This window comes from Manis pentadactyla, chromosome 9 (assembly GCF_030020395.1).
Source record: "Manis pentadactyla isolate mManPen7 chromosome 9, mManPen7.hap1, whole genome shotgun sequence".
NCBI classification, from domain to species: domain Eukaryota; kingdom Metazoa; phylum Chordata; class Mammalia; order Pholidota; family Manidae; genus Manis; species Manis pentadactyla.
In genome coordinates this window covers 76474437-76490274 of record NC_080027.1, presented here as the reverse complement: position 1 = coordinate 76490274, position 15838 = coordinate 76474437, and the positions used below count along the sequence as shown (strand labels likewise).

At 43.0% G+C, this 15838-nt stretch overlaps 1 protein-coding gene across 1 annotated transcript in view; it reads right to left on the bottom strand.

Moving 5' to 3' along the window:
* Window positions 1-15426, bottom strand: part of PRR5L (proline rich 5 like) — an 87635-nt gene extending 72209 nt beyond the window's left edge. The window contains exon 1 of the mRNA XM_036891793.2: window positions 15355-15426. The gene's annotated coding sequence lies outside the window, so the exon portion shown is untranslated. The remainder of the gene's footprint in view (window positions 1-15354) is intronic.
* Between the last annotated feature and the right edge of the window lie 412 nt (window positions 15427-15838).

The window sequence follows — 15838 nt, the reverse complement described above, 5'->3', positions numbered from 1 at the left end:
TTGCAAAAATTTGGGATGATACAAACAAAAATTGTTTTTGTCCTGTTCATCCTTCTCTTGATAGCAATGGAGTGTTTCTGGCATGTTGGTTTTTACTCTCTTTTTGTCTTTTGATGTTGGGAAGTATCTGCCTCCACCCTAAAAGGGCTGGTATTTATTTTGAGATTGTATTTTGAGAATCCCTTGAATGAGCACTTCCTAAAAGGGAAAAGAACTTTAGCAATCCAATATGAATTTTCCCTGGATAATCCAGATTTCAATTGTTCCTTCCCACAATTCCAAGTCAGTCCCTTGGTTAACAAATATTGACTGGTCACTTATTGGTACCAAGTACTGGGGATGCCACCATGAACAAGACAGAGAAAGTTTCTACTATCAAGAGGCAGAAAACAAACAGTAAACATGGAAACAGACTCATAAAGGACATTATTCCATGTCCTGATTTATCTGTGACAAAGCTAGCAGGGTGTGCTGGAGAGAGACTGAGGGAAGAGAGAGGGGCTTCATCTGAGATGATCAGGATGGTCTCTCAGAGAAGATATAGTTTTGGATTGAGATTTAAATAATGACAGGAGGTATCCATGGGAGCAAAGGGATGTTGCAAACAGAATAAATAACCTGTACAGAGGCCTGAGTCAAGAAAAGTCTTGGCAAGTTAGGAGATAAAATGAAAGCTAGAAGATTAAACCACAGCAAAAAAGTGGAGAGGGGAACAAGATGAGGTCCAAGAAATAGATCAGCGTCAAATGAAATAGGACCTGGTAAGTCATGGTAAGAGTTTGGTCCGAGTGGGAAGTCATCAGAATCTGTTAGATAGGAAGTAATGTGATATCTGCATTAGAAAGATCCCTCTGGCTGATGTGTGGTCAATGAACTAGAGAAAGGGCAAAAGTGAGGGGCTGGCAGTCCTTCTAAGGAGGTGGCGCCTGCAGACCAAAGAAGAGATGAGGATGCTTGGAGCAATTATATTTGTAAAACATTATAGAATGAGAGATGATGGGACTTTCTGACGGATTGGATGTGTGAGGAAAAGATACGCATCATGGCTGATGATTTGGTTTTTTGTTTGAACAACAGGATGAATGAACGGATGTCATTACTGAGATGGGAAAGACAGGACATAGACTTTAGTTAGAAGGGAATTCCATAGTTCTGTATTAGCCATGTTAAATTCAATAGCGATTGAGAGCTAAGCAGAGATACCAAACAGACATCTGAATATATAAGATGGCATTGAGGGCTGGAGAAATAATTGGGAGACCTCTCAGCATATATAGATGGTACTGAAAACCAGGGAACTAGGTGTGGCTAGTACGGATGGAGAAGAGAAACCAGGAAGTTAGAACAGTCTCATAAAAAAGAGGAAAGAGCAGAAGATTAAAAAGAGGGATAGCTAATGAAACCAAGAAATCCAAGGGAGTGCGACCGGGAAGCCTAGAGAAGAACACCATGATCCGAGAAGGAAGGACTGGTCAAATACATTTCAGTGCTGTCAAAAGGTCACACATAAAATAAAAACGGAGAAATAACTTTTCTTTGGTAAAACATAGGTCACCGGTGAAAGGACCAAAGGGCCTTTCAGTGGAGTGGTACGAGGAAATCACCAGAGCAGGCTGAAGAATGAAAGAGAGTTGAAGAAATGAAGAATGAAGACACGGAGCACTAACGACTCTTTCAGAGGTTTGATATCAAGGGGGGCAGGGAAAAGGGGCTCTGGAGGGTCAAGAGAAAGTCTGTTACTTGATTGACTGATTATTGACACTGGTGATAAATAGTAAGGTGTGTTTTTAAGACTGACGAGAATTATCCAGTAGAGAGGAAATCTATTTATGTCTCTATTCACCCTCAGGTGAGATGGAGTAGAGGGAAGCAAATGCTCTCCCTAGGCATTTTCTCCAAATGTGGCATGTTGAAGCACATTTTAAGTGTAATAAATTGACATGTTGAGACTATGATGAAAAGATGTTAGAGGAAACAATGTGAAAGTAAGGTGTTGACACACACAGGGAAGGTTCTCATATCAGGGCTTCTGCATTACGCAGTGCGAGGAGCATCAGCACTTGGATTAATACAGAGTGAATGGCGATCTGCTGGAATTGTGCAATATGGCAGACCTGACTTAAGAGACTTTTGGGGCTAACTCCTCCACTAAGCAACCACTGGTGCAGATCCATCTCTAAACTTTCTCCGCCAGTGTAGGACTCTGACTATATGCATCAACCCGCTCACCACTGCCACATCCAAAGGCGCTGACATGGTGTTGTCCAGATTCATCTCTCAGAAGGCCTTTTGCATCCAGAGACAATGGGAGACATTCATGGCAAACTCTATATTCCAATGTCTGTGTCACCCTGTAAGATCAGCACACACTCCCAATCCCTCTCCACTTCCTCAGGCAGGACCAACTGGGAAACATTCCAAATAAATACTCAAAAGTTCCAAATAAAAGTTTTTCATTTTCCTCAGTCACTGTAAGCAGGCGTGCCCTGCTGGGAATGCGTGCTTAGAACATACCCTCTTTTCCAAGAACTATCACACACCTCAGATTCTGCGGGATGGGGCAGTGGAGTATCCTATGACTTGTGGCAGATGACTGGTCCCAGGAGGGGGCACCTACACAAGGGCAGATGAGGAGCACCAAGCTGACTGCCTTTAAGAATTGAAATACTTCATAAGATGGCTGGTCTCTTGGCTCCATTCCTCCCCCAGCAGGAGCTGGCTCAGTGTACTCCTGGCAACACTCACAACCTCATCACTAGTCTCCACCTTCGGAGGATCGGGACTGGCCTCCCTAGGCCTTCAGCCCTGTCTCTGCCCATCAGTGCAAGAAGCCAGGGCTCAAGGCTGCCCTTACTACTACAGACGTCACCACCACATGGCTGTTCCCATTCCTGTTGCTGACCTGTCTGCCTGCCCTTCCCCAGTCCCCGAAACCTTCTGTTGTGTGCTCTGGAATCCACAGTCCAGCAACACTCAAATCCCCCACATCTTCAACATTTTTTCTGAATATTCCACTAGCCTTTGTACCCTCACTCAGTGGTTTTCAAACATTTGGTCTCAGGATACCTTACAAAACTATTGAGAACTCCAAAGAACTTGGTTTATGTGGGTTTTATCTACCAATGCTTACTAGATTTGCAATTAAACATTATAATTAATTACTTCCAAGTAATTATAATAAAGCCATTACATGTTTTATGAAAAATAACTGTGTGTTTTTCAAGTCAAGGGGAAGAATGGCATTGTTTACATTTCTGCAAATCTCTAACTTCCGGCTTAATAGAAGACAGCTGGATTGTCCTATCCATTTCTGCATTCAGTCTGTTGGGTTATCACACAGCATGTCGTCTCTGGAAAATTCCATTGTACACTTGTGAGAGAATGAGAGTGAAAAGGAAAATAATATCTTGGTATTATTATGAAAAGTGGTTTTGGACTTGTGGGCCTCTGACAGGGTCTGGGAGACTCCCTGGGGTTCCTGAACTACACTTTGACAATCACTGCTCTGAAACCTGGTTCTCCCCTGAGGGCCTTCCCTTTCTTGAAATCCTCTCACATGGTGGTGGTTTCTGTCCAGCACTCCTGTACCACTGGGCTATGAGGAAGCAGTTTTTTCCTTGCTCCTGTGCCATTTGAGACCACAGTCCCTCCCTAAAAATCCCCATCAAACTGTCAGACTATTATACTCACTTCCACTCCTTTTTGAGGTCATTGCAAACTGCTTGGTTATTCCCCTTTTTCTTCCCTTGAAGCTCTAACTCCTGGTTTGCGGCCACTCTCCTAACTACTGCTCCTGTCAGAGTTCTTGGAGATTTCGATAATTGTAGAAAGAATCTTTCCTGGCAGCTCAGTTTCTTGACCTTTGCTCCAGTGACCTTGACCTCCACTCTGCCACAGCTCCTCACTCTCATGGTCAGCCTTGACCTTGTCATTTCCTTGTCATTTGCCACCCCGGTCACTCCCTAACTCTCCAGCTGACTCCCTCCAGTACCTGACTCCCAGAATTCTTCAACTCCTTGGAATACACTACCTTCCTCTCATCCCCTCATCCTCACTTCCCTTCTCACCCAGATCAGATGCAGTTATTTTAATAACTTCCTTGGATACACCCCAGAGTCCTTTGCTCCTTCCTCATGTCATTGCACTGGCTTTGCTAAGTCAAGGTTGTTCGATCCGGTTCCCCTCCTACTCGGAACGTGCCTTGGTACAAACATGGCTGGAGAAATACACGCACCCACACTCTCTGGTTTCACTTTAAATTCACCCTTCACAGCTTAGCTCTAACACCATCTCTCCTGCTCTTCCACTATATTCACTCTTCCACTATCTCCAACATTCCACATTTTTTCCTACACCTTCACTCTCATCTAAGAACTTTCCTTTCTTCTTTCCTAAATAATATAGGAACATATAATAGTAATTTCCATAATTCTATGGACTGAATGTTTGTGTCCCCTATATTCATATGTTAAGCCCCTAGTTCCCAATGTGATGGTATTTGGAAGTAGGGCCTTGGGACTCCATTAGGGTTAGACAAGCTCATGAGGATGGGGCCTCATGATGGACTAATGGTCTTATAAGAAGAGAAAGAAGCACAAGATCGAGATTTATCTCTGTCTCTCTTTCTCTCTCCACTGAGGGAAGGCCATGTGAGCACACAGCATGGAGGTTGCCTCTGTGAGCAGTGGACAGGGCACTCAACCAAGAGGCACAGCTGCTGGTACCTTGGTCTTGGACTATGACAAAATGGACATTTGTTGTTTAAGCACCCTAGTCTATGCTGTTTGTTATGTTTGCTGGAGCTAAGACATATAATACCTGCTGGAATCTGTAGCCATATTCTGCCTCCTTCCTGTTGCTAGAAATGAATTGCCAATGGCAAATCTGAGGTTAAACCCTCTACTGGGTATTAGAGCCTGTACCCCACACTCCCTATCTCCTAGTGGAGCACGTAGGATATTCCCTTGCTCCCACCCTTCTGGTGTATGTAAACCAAAACACCTTAAAAGAGATTTCCATATTCATTGTCCCTCATATTTCCTCTCTTTTTCTTTCTTTGACCTCTCCAGTCAGACTTTTCATCCTCTCCATTCTACTGAAACTACTTGTCAGGGTTATCCATTATCTCCATGTCACACAGGAACTCAACAAATACTTACCGAAGGTATGCAGCCACACACACACAGTATGTACTTACTGAAGGTATGCACAATGGACACACACACACAGTAAAGGGAGAGAGGAGGCAGAGAGGGAGAGGGAGAAAGACAGAGAGAGACACATCAAAAGAGAGACAGAGGGAACTCCTCCTGGACCCAGTGCCCATCAAGCCCAGTTTGCCCTTGTTTCTGTGAAAAACCTCTTTTATTGAGATAGTGGGCCACAGGGTACAAGGTACAGGTTAGACTGTCCTTTGCAACACAAGTATCTTGACCAGAAAAGTCATCCCTTCTAGTGTAAGCCAAACCTTGCAGTCAAGGACTGTTCCCTTGTGGGAAAGAAGCCTACACTTTGGTTTATACCTAGTGGTACTATTTGGGGGCAATTCCTTTTTGGGGGAGTATCAGTTGCAGACAGTCCCTGGTTTTCATGGATTTTATAAGGTCTAAGTGAGGTTCCTGAGAGCTATGTGAAGTATTTGGCATAGTGCTCACCATAATGTAGTATGATTTTTTTAAGTGGCAACAGAAAAGTAATGAGGCACCCTATTCAAAATAAGAGATCTTTGTGTGTTTATTGCCCATGTCTGTTTCCCTAGATAAATAATCCCAATTCCTTCATGGTAAAGCCTAGTATTGTGCTCAATTTCCAATTTGGTTCACATGTTTCAGCCTTTCTTTATATTCTAATGCTTATTATATTAATACAATGCAAATATTCTATTATATTAAAAAATACTGTTAAATATAAAGGAGACTTCAACATGTGGTCCAAGAACATGGAAATAAAATGGTAATCTTAAACATGATGTTCATACCTTCCCTACCGCAAAAACAAATACGTTAAAAACAAACAGCGTAATCACATAAATAATGCCTAATGACATAAGATTGTGGTCTGCATTGGAGGTAAAAAAGGCAAATGGAATAAATAAAAATGTGTTTATGATTACTAATCTGTGGGGGAGGGGAAGGCAGGCTAGAGAAAGGAAAGGAAGAAGAGAAAGGAGATGGTGGAACAGCCTGGGGCAGCAAAGGGGGTCTGGTCAGGACTGGCCATCCAGACAATGGTTGGGAGGCAGCAGGGACAATCCCTTGGGGCTGTCTGGGCCCTTGTCCTCAGAGTCGGTGCTACCATACAAGCTTTTCACTACTAATTCAGTATTTTGGGTACTATGATTCATGCTTAAGGTTCATCCCATGCAAAGTCAACTTTCTGAGATTGACTCATGATAACCAAATTCTCCTGATGCTGATGTATAAACTAAGATGACCAATAAACATATAACCAGTCATATTTGTTTCTAGGTCTCTGCCTAGGATCACATTGATAAATTCTTTTAGGTGAAAAAGTCAGCATTAATAGAAAATTTATTCATTTTCCATTTTAACCTAAATTTTCCTTTGCAAGATGGAATTCCCATTATACCCTAAGCAATACATATTATTCCCTCTTCCCCCTCTCCTTCTCCCTCTCTCTCTCATACACACACACAACTGTGGAATCTACAATAACAACAGTTACAAAAGACATTAATATTAATTACAGATGAATGGTGTGCTGACACTGTGCCACGCGCTTTGCAATCAGTATCTCCCTATTCCTCAAACTATGACATGAGTGCTATTATTATCCCATTTTACAGATGGAGAAACTGAGGCTTAAATGAATTATTAGTCTTTCCTCAAGGGTCAAACAGCTGGTCAGAAGTAATAATAACCACAAATCACAAAGTTTTATTTCCCATTGTAAGTTCCTCCCTACCCTGAGTCATCTTGACCTCCCAATATAGGGAGAGGAAGTTGCATAGCTGTTTGGGGAAGATAAATATCCTCATTCAAACCACCAGCTGTAGGGAGGTTTTCTACTGGAAAAAGAATGATATTCAAGCTGCCTGAGTCTGGGTGCTCCGGCATGGCTTTCCTCAGCCAAGTCTAGTATAGATCTCCCAGATGGACATTCCTCAGACTGTTCTCTGAGGAAGGTTAGCACCACAAGATGTGGCTAGAGTTCCTGGAGAAAGGTTCCTTAGTGAAATAATCTGGTAAAATACTGCATACGCTAACTTAATAAGCACTAGTATATTAAGAGCTTGGAGGTGGTGTGCAGGAGAGAAACATTTAATAATTTCATTTCTTTTCATGGGACACCAGCAGCAGTTTAAGGATATAGTGTTCCACAGAACATAATAGGAGAAATGCTGTCCTAGACAGAAGAATTGCAAGTAAGTCAAATTTGCTTTGAAGAGGGCCCAGGACTAAATAAGATCCAGGGGAAATCTCAATTGAGTCTACTCGGTAGACTCTGATACCCACTTTTAAATTTCTTGGATGACTAATCTACTGATAGTATCCTAAATTTATGGGGAAAAATATCCCTGCTTCACTTCCTACTGCAGAAACAAAATGAGTCACCTTGACCAACCATTCCCTGACCTGCACAAGCACCTCATCTGGGCTGGAGGAGAGAATAAGAACCAGCCACCTTCTTCACAAGAAAGGATGAGGAGATCAGATATAAATATGATCTAAGGACATTTGGTAGTAAATGAGCATGAGCAGCCATATTTACTGAGTGCATACCAGGTACCAGGCCCCCAGCCAGGCCCCCAGCACACAGTGACTCCTTTAATTCTCACTGTGGGCTGACAAGGCACCACTGACCTGTCCATTTGGGGATATCCAGAACCTAGCACTGTGCTGCCACTGAGTAGACACTCCATCAATATTTATTAACAGAAGAAACTGAGGTTTGGAGATGTTAACTTGACCAACATCATACCTCCTGCAAGCAGGAGTACCATGACACAAATGCAGAGAAGCTGAGTTCTTCCACACCTCACCAAGCTGCCAGGCTTTTGGCTAACCTGCACACAACCAGTCTCTAGTTGCCGGCTTGAGGCTCTGGCCACCTGTGCTTAGCACTTCAGCTTTGGCATTACTGTAGTAGCTTGTGCAAGCAAAACTGCTTTTTTTTTTTGAGTGCCTGATAATAATAGCTAAGGTTTATTGAGCACTTACTATGTGTCAGGCACTTAGAACTTGATGCAGCTCATTCCCCATGACCATCCTAAGAAAGAGGTATACTTAGAACCCCCACTTTACAGATGGAAACTAAGGAGCAAGGAGATGGGGTGACAAAAGCTGACTAAGTGGTGGAATCAGGATTTGAACTGAGGCTGTTTAACCCCCAAATCTCTGTTTTTCGCCTCTTTACTAAATCCATTCCTTCTGCCCAGTGACAGAAAACCCCAGAGAAAGAACAGAGAAAGGCAAGTACTACCCATGGCTGGATAATTAAATATGTTTACCTCATTAATTTAACATTTAAAAGTGTTTCCACACATAGCTCTATAAGTACGTCACAAAGTATTTCTTATAATAACATGGAACAATGTGAGGCTGACATTGTTATTATTTTTATTTCATAGATGAGGAAACTGAGGCACAGAGAGAAAAGTGACTTGCCCAAAGTCACACAGCAAGTGGCAGAGATGGGATTCAAGACCAGGCAGCCTGGCTTCCTGATCCGTAGGCTTAACCACAAGAGATGCTGCCTGATAAGGACAAGCAGGCACCCCATTTAAAAGTGAAAAATGCTCCCAAGACTATTGGCTAAAATGGATGCAGAGAGGAACACAGGACCATGTGCAGTCCCAGAAGATAAAGGGCATCCGGGAGCTTAATCACCTTTCAATTTAGATTTCCTGGCTGAATGGGTTCCCGTTCATCCAACTGGAAATTAACTGCTGATTGTTTCTTTGCATTCTTGCAGGAGTGGTCGGCCATTCTCCTTGGGCCCCACTGTGTCTGGAAGAGTAAGCTCTTGGCTGGCATCAGGCAGGTAAACGCTGGCCAGCAAAGGGGACCAAATCCCTTTGGCAGGTGAGCTCTGCAGAGATGGGTCAACTCCTGCTTACTCTGTTGGGGTGGGAGCTGGGCCCCTTCCTCCGCCCTTTGCAGGAAACCTGCAGGGGTGGGGGGAGTCAGTTCACAGCTCTTCTGAACTTCTGACCCAAGGAGCAGGAGGAAGGAGCGGAGAAAGAAGAGACGTGAGTCAGGTTATTAGGAGAAAGGGCAAAAGGTCTCCTAAGGAAGCAGTGAGGAACTGCATCCATAGCACCTGTAGAAATGAGGATGAGCCGTTAACAGTGAGCCTTGTTAAGCTCAGTAAGTGTGTCCCTGGCTACGCTGGGAAGACATGACACGGGAGCTCCAAGAGGGCGGGGTGATTGATATCTGTTCCGGCAGAGGGCATGTGCTCAATGGACATATGTCAACAACTTGTGGCATGGATAAAAGCTAACAGCACCTCAAAGAACTGAGTCTTTTCTCTGGTCCATAAATGGTCCCTCCATCTGCTTACCAGTGTGACTAAAGGGATGCTGTGTGACTCTGGACCACAGTCATTCCCAGCCACCCTTCTCTCCCACCTCCCCCTGTTCCTGGTCACACTGAGCTGCCTGCAGTTTGGGGAAAAGCAGTAATGCATCCAGGTCAAGGATGCTGGCTAAAACCAAACCAGGTTTCAGCACTGGTCCAGCAACATAGCAGTGTGAACCTGGGCACCTTGCTTAACCTCTCTGGGCCTGGAGCGCCTTTCTCTTGCTCCCTCTTATAATCACCCACTTCCCTTTCCAGGCCAGATCAAAGGCTTGTCCTTCCCCTGCATCCCAGGCAGGCTGTCTAGCACTTTGCATACCCTCCCCATAGCATTTGCCTCAGTATGTTATAGTGGCCTGTTCACCTGTCTGTCTCAGCTTACATATTATGAATTCAGTGGTTCCATGGTACTTATCTTTGAATCTCAGTACCAAGGCGATGCCTGAAATATAACAGACTCCATAAAAGCTTTTATGGAAGAAAAGAGGAAAAGTAGGAATGAAGAAGGAAAGATACAGAGAAGAATGGAAGGAGACATAATTGATAACCCCTTTAAAACTGCAGGCATGGGTTTGAGAAATACTAGAAAAATGCTCTTTCCCCAGTATGTCTATTCTGCTTGCCTAGTGCCTAAAACTTCCTGCTTGGAAGATGTGTTCTTTGGGGTAATGATATTATCTCCAGGATCTTGTTTCTTTTCCAAGGGTAATGTGTTAAGCTATTAACAGCCAAGCACCTTAGCATTCCTTTACAAGATGGATTTTCAGAAGACAAGTGGGGGTGGAAAACACGCCAGCACTTTGGTGCTAAAAGTGGAGGAAGGGAAAGGAGGGATCAAGAAGGGAAAGGAGGGATCAGTTAAAGAAATGTCAGTCTCGATGAGCCAGCGTCAGAAGAAGGAGAACTTGCAATTCCCATCCCACTCTGCCCTGCCACCGCATTCTCCCTTGCGTGCATCACTTGGAGTGAGTTCTCTTTCCAGGCTCTAGCTGGTGGCCCATTTGCAGATGCAAGATGAATCTCTAGTGCCTGCTCCGCTGCTTCAGTGCTGACAGAATGTCTCTTCCCTCTCTCTGTCTCTCTCTCTCTTTTTTCCTTTTAAGATAGGTACCTACTCATTGTGACTTCAGCCCTGTGAGTTTGGACGTGGTCAGGGGAAAGACCCTCTCATCTACTAACATTCTAGAAGCGCAAGGGACCTCAGAGGTTACTGACTCATGTCAGAATCCTTGCTGCTGGAACCCTCTCCAGAAGGGGACACCTGGCTTCTGCCTGAACCCTTTGAGAGAAGAGGTGTTCACTGCCTCTCAAAGCAGCCAATCCATTCTGGAAAGCTCCAGTGGCTGGGTGTAACCCAGAATCTGCCACTCTGAAACCAAGAAAAACACGTAAAAACAAGTGAATTGTATTAGATGACACTTTGGGAAATCCTGCAGAAGTTTAAGGGTAAGGAAAAGATTGTGTCTTTGCCTCATTTTTTAATAGACATAATTTACCTACATAAATGAACACATGTGATAGTTATTTTTATATCAGCTTGACTGGTCTAAGGAGTGCCCAGAGCGCTGGTAAACATTTCTGGGTGCTCTGTGAAGGTGTTCTGCAAGAGTTGAGCATTTGAGTAAAAAAAAGCAGTTGTCTGAGTAAAGATCATCCTCACCAATGTGGGGGAACTCACCCAACCCATCAAAGGTACAAATGAAACCAAATGCAGAGGAGGACAAATGGACTTTCTGCTTGAGTCGGGACATCCATCTGCTCCCGCCCTTGGACAAGTGGCGCTCCTGGTTCACAGACCTTCAGCCTGAGACTGAACTGCATCATCAGCTTTCCTGCATCTCCAGCTTGCAGATCTGCTGACCGTGGGGCTTCTCAGCCTCCATAAGCGTGTGAGCCCATTCCTGTAATAAATCTCCATTTGTATGTACATACTATTGGTTGTTTCTCTGGAGACCACGATTAATACAAGGATAAAAACACACTGTATCTTTTGATCACATTCCCTCCACACTTTCTTTCCTCTAAAGCTCTGGCTCTCAAACATTTTTAACTCAGCACCCCTTTATACTCTTACAACTTATTGGTGACCCCCAAAAACTTTGGCTCTTGTAAGTTGTATCTAGTGATATTTAATATATTAAAAACTAAAACTGAGACAAAATTAAAATCATTATGCATTAATTCATTTAAGAAGAACATCTTAAAAGCCCATTACATTTTAACATAAATAACATAGTTTTGTGAAACTGGCTCTATTTTACAAAAGTAAAACATATACAGTGAGAAGAGTGTCACTGGTCTTCATTTCTGCACAATGTTTTAATGCCTAGCTTAGGAGAAAGTAGCTGGGTTTTCACATCTGCCTCTGCATGCAATCTGTTGCAACAGCTGTGTCATGTAGCCTCTGGAAAATGCCACTGTATACTTGTGTGAGGATAGGAGTGGAACAAATAATTTTTTATTATTATTAATTATTCTTAAAATAGTTTTGAGCTCATGGACCCATGAAAGGGTCTCAAGCAACTGAGACTCACTACATAATTTGATAATTTCGAGTGCCAACTGAAAATGTGGGGTCCCTTATTCAAAATTTATTAAGAATTTCAAGATGCCAAAACAGAGCATTACCTGGGCATAGGGCCCTTCTATGCACAGGCTCTGTGTGACCGCACACATCCTGAGAGCATCTTGAAAGGCCCTTGAGCCAACTTTGAGAACTGCTACTTTAGATTACTGCCTGCATCTTTAATCAAATGGCTGGGTTAGGGCTGTTAGCATTCACCAAGGTGTATAGAGGCAAGAATGTGCATGTGAGCATGTGTATTGTTTGAGCTGCTGGATCACCAGGTATAAGTGTCCTTGAGTAATAACATCCATAACCAGATAAAAGCAGACCCTTGGCAGGCATCCCCCTGGGTGCTCCACAAAACCTTCTACCCTCTTCAGCCTGTTCTTCCAAACTGACCACACATGCACACACACACACACACACACACTCAGGCATCTCTAGCTAATGGGTTGCACCCTTTGTGTTCCAAATGGCTGCACACCAGACAGATACTTGTCATGGTTTCCTGTTTTGTGTTTTAATTGTGGTTACAGGCTTCAATCTGCAAAACCGGTATCTACAGTCCCTATTTTCCTGTTTAGTGCCTGACGCACAGTAGGCACTCTATATATTTGCTGAATTGAATTTTAGAGTTCTGGTGGCTAGGGGAAATTCTACTTATTAAATGTTAACAACTGACTGTTGGCAACACAAATATGCTACTTTGTCCTCCTTTTTGAGAACTAGGCTCTTAGGGAGAGCAGCAATCCTACCACTGATGGGTGGACTTGTGTATTCCAATGACAATATATCATTCCTCAGTAAGAAGCTAGCCATATTTCATAATGTTCCCAAGGCTCAGGTAAGTATATGGCTAAAAAAGCACGTAAGTTTTTATAGGATTTAGAAAGATGGCCTTAGAAGCCTTGTAACAAATTAGTCCATTTCAATGCACATTATACACATTTATAAATATAACGCAGACTTGTTTACAGTTCTGCTCAAATCACCTCTCTCTCCAGCACAGAGACAGGTGACTGTAGCCTCTCTCCCACTCAAGACAAAAATTGCACAATAAAGATATTAACACTTCACCTAAAATGGCAGGACAGTTTATTGTACACATTAGAATTTAATACTGATGCAAGTGCAAAGGACCCAGGATCTTTAGTTCAAATCTGCCACTTTATACATGGGGAAATTGAGGCTCAGAGACAAGAAGTGATTCATTGTCCAAGATCACACATCTATGTAATGGCAGCTCTGGGACACACACCCAGTTCCCCTGATTGCCAATGAATCATCCACAAACCAGGGGAATGTGGACTTTCAGAACAGTGTGGGTCAAGAATACTGAAAATTTATCCACTGATTTTTTGGGGAATCATTAACAAGTAAAGCCCAAAACAATCTCCTCCAAATTCAGCTGGACAACAAACCCTAATTAGTGCCCTGAGCACAGTCCCTTCCCTGATGTTTGTTGAAACGCCTTTCCTTCTTTTCCATCATCTTCTTCCTCCTGCTCCCACCAGCCCCTTTCAGTGTGTATTCATCACCTTGGGGAGAATTAAAAACAAACCTTCACGTGTCTGGCTGCTCCTTGTAGTTATAATTCTATTTCTTTCTCACCGGTTACTGCCAGACTCCTGGAGGTGATATATGTACATCAAGGCCTCCTTTGTCTACCTCCCTAGACTCTTCTAAGGCCCTGTAGTCTGGCTGCTATCCCAGCACTTTACAGAACCACCCGCTCAAGGGTCAGTGATGTGCTTCTTCATAAATCAGATGGCTTTGACTTGGTCATAATTCTCCTTGACGTCAAAGACCATGCTTCCCTAATAGTGATAGTTGTCTTGAAAATACAGAAGCTTTTATACTTAAAAACAGGTCAAGTGTTAAAAGACCATTTGTAAGTTCAGGAGTTAAAAGCATGGGCTTTGGAACCAGACTGCCTGGGTCGCCTCTTGCTCATGCAGCTGACTAGCTGGATCCCTTAAGCAAGTTGTCGTGCTTCAGCTTCTCTGTCTGTAAACTAGGAGCATAACTGTACCTAGCTCATAGCTATTGTTTTGGTGAAAGTCCATGAAATACAGCCCAGTATATATTACACGCTCAATAAATGTGAACAGTTGTGGTTGATATAAATATTTGTTTGTCTAAAGTGAGCATGAAGAGCATATGTTTGCAATACCCATTCACATCTCTACCAAATAGAAGTGTTCGTTTATGCTCTGAAGCTCATGTTTCTCTTTGCTGCTGTCATTATACTTCTCTTGGGCTTGTTTCCTTAAAATAGATAAATTCAGAAATCTATTGAGGCAACTGACACTTCCTCCCCAGATGGCTTCCACAAGTGTCTCAGAGATCTATGAGCTCCATACCCCAATCACTCAAGATTCATTTTAATGAGGAACAGATTCAAATGAACCTTAAATTCATGCAACACTCATGGTCTGCAATGAACATCTCCAAGTGGGGCATGTATATGAGATTTTTTCCCATTTGGCTCTTCACTCTTCCTTGGCTCTAACTGGTAACTGTAGAGTGCATAGTGCATGAGCTCAACATTACTCACGTGTCCTGTGATTCCCGCTTTGGCCTACCTCATGACATAATGGTGGAAGATGTTTCTTGAGTGCTTACTATGTGCCAAGTTCATTTGTAAGTACTTTATATGTATCATCATCCCCACCGTCCAATGCTTTGCCTCATATGAATGTGCAGAATTCTGCATTTCCTCACTTTCAATTTTAAAAAATGACCTCTACTCTCATTTTCATTATGAGGGAACATCTCTCTTCAGTAGCACATTCAAAACTCTCACTACTTTTATCTATATAAGAAAAACAGGATTTAGTAATATTCATAAAATACCTCAAAACCAAACATACACTCAACCAACAAGCCACTGATTTTTTGGGGAATCATTAACATCTATAAGGGACAGTCAGATGGTTGAAACTAAAATAACTGCCCCCAATGAATTCCTCCTCTCTTTGGTGGCAGTGGATGTCCTTTTGCTAACAGCACCACTTTGTTCCTAACTATCAAATAGTGTAAGCTGAAGGATGATTAGAGAAGCATCTGCAGGATCTTTGAGTGTTTACTGGCTCCTGCTAAGAGTTTTATGTGCATTATCTTACTGAATCGTCAAAACAGTCATTAGCTGAGTATTGTTATTATCTCCACTCTCAGATAAGGAAACTGAGGTTAAGAAAATAAATTGCCCACATCATAGTAAGCCCAGATTCAGACACAGCTCACCTGACTTCAAAGCCGTGCTCTCAGCAGCCCAGTCCCTAGGCTGAAGTCTGCAGTAGTCTCTTCTGGTGGTCCATCCACATCTGACTGTTGGTATCTTCTCTGGTGTCTTTCCTTCCTCCCACTCCCTGTGGGATTCTTTACAACCTAGAGGTGATCATTCATTTTCACAACATCACTGATCTTAACTGTAAACCCTTTAAAGCCATCTTATTCACCCTAATCTCTCTAAAGACTTCCACAGCTCCTGGTACACAGTGCATAAACAATACATATTTGCTGAATGAAGGAATATATCACCCCTCTAAAAATTACTTGGAAAGCCCTAATTATTTCATTCTCCATGAATGATCTGTGAGCTTCAACATTTAAGGTTTTATGGTTTGGGGCCCACACAGGGCTGGAGCTCATTGTAAGCACACTGACATTAGGCACTGATTCTCAATGAGGTATCCCCAGTTCCACCCCACTGGGAACATTTAGCAGT